Here is a 1,646-nt window from a genome sequence, read left to right on the forward strand (position 1 = left end):
AAGTAATATGTAGCATGACTTTATTTTTATATTCTTATTTTATTTCATTTTTATCCTCGCCTTTATTCACGTTTATGTTAAACTGAAATGGTAATTAGTCCTAAAGTTGTATAAATACGTGGTTGGCAACTATTCACATTTGTCGACTGCCAAACGTTGCTTGATATGCAACTGGTCAGGACATTTCTTTGTTTTTTGTCCTTTTTTTCTTTTTTTTTATGTACGGTATATAATATTGCATATAAGGACAACGTCTGCAGGGGCGAGGGAGGGGGCGAGTTGGGGAGAATGGGTGGGGGGCAAATATGGAGAGGTATGGAGAGATGAAGAGAAGGAGGGGGGGGGGGGTGGAGTGAGGTGAGTTAGTCGGGGAGTTGGGGAAAGTTTGGGTGAGATGAGGAGGGGGGCGAGTTGGGGAGAGGGGGAAGCGAGTCGAGGAGAGAGAGGGGGTGAGTTGGGGAGCGAGTGAAACGAGTTGGGGACGGGAAGGAGAGAGTAAGTTGAGGTTGTAAGGTAGAGGAATATGGGTTGGGAATATAATGAGATTATATGCAGTAAGTAAAGTTCATTTAAACTATTCCTATACAGACCTATGAAAGGTAACAAAATAATACTCTATTTTTCCTTCCTTTGAAAACGTGTGGCACAACAAAACTATTATTATAAAGAGGAATAACACACGATATGAGTAAAAAAGATAAACAGGGTAATGTTAACCAATATAAATGCTCATTTAATTCTGTCCCTGCGACATCTCACTCATTGATATTAGTGAGCGCATAACTTTGTTAGCTAAACTTGTTTTCATTAACGTAGAACAAATACTTGGAACTTTCTTTTGTCGTTAAACTTGTTTCTTTCAACTTAGAACGATTACTTAGAGCCTTAATTTCGCGTGAGGGGGAGGGGGGGGTGACCTGTCTAGACTCCATCTTGCAGGACATATGTGGTGTATTATTTATTTATTTTTATTTATTTATTTATTTATTTATTTTTAGGATATATGAGGCAGAAATCCCCATAAGAAGGACTTTAGTGGGAACAGTTCCCAAACATTGATCAAAAGAAGAGAAAGAGAGACACTAACTTTATACTTCGTCCGATATCAAAAAAGGGGAATTGGCAACTCATCTCTGGCTCAAGAGCGCTCCGATTCGCCGCTTCTTTGGGGAGAAAAGAAAGTGGCATTGAAAGCAGCACATTGCAATCAACACGAAAGAACATTAGATTATATTGCATATAAGTTTTGAAAATGTAAAACGTATGTAAAAATAGATACAGATAAATGTCTATCCCTTAGATAAAATATGTATATATATTTTGTGAATCGCAATACTCCAGAGTCCAGGTGAGTTGCCAATCGTTCCTTTTCTGAGATTGGGCGCAATATAATTGCGTCACTAATGATAAGATTTTTTTTTTTAAGTTAATTCACCTGAATTTTAATATGTGGTCTTCATTGCGCTTACTATCAACGTGGACACTGACACTTAACTAGGGTGGTCGTAAAGAAAGCAAAGGGTAAAAATATTTCTTATCAGTACCATTTTTTTATTGCTGATGTATATTTCATTTTTCGTTGTATTATTTTTGTTATTCTTGTTCCTATTATCATTATCATTATTACTGTCATTATTGTTACTACT

Source organism: Penaeus vannamei, chromosome 14 (assembly GCF_042767895.1).
Source record: "Penaeus vannamei isolate JL-2024 chromosome 14, ASM4276789v1, whole genome shotgun sequence".
Lineage (NCBI taxonomy): Eukaryota > Metazoa > Arthropoda > Malacostraca > Decapoda > Penaeidae > Penaeus > Penaeus vannamei.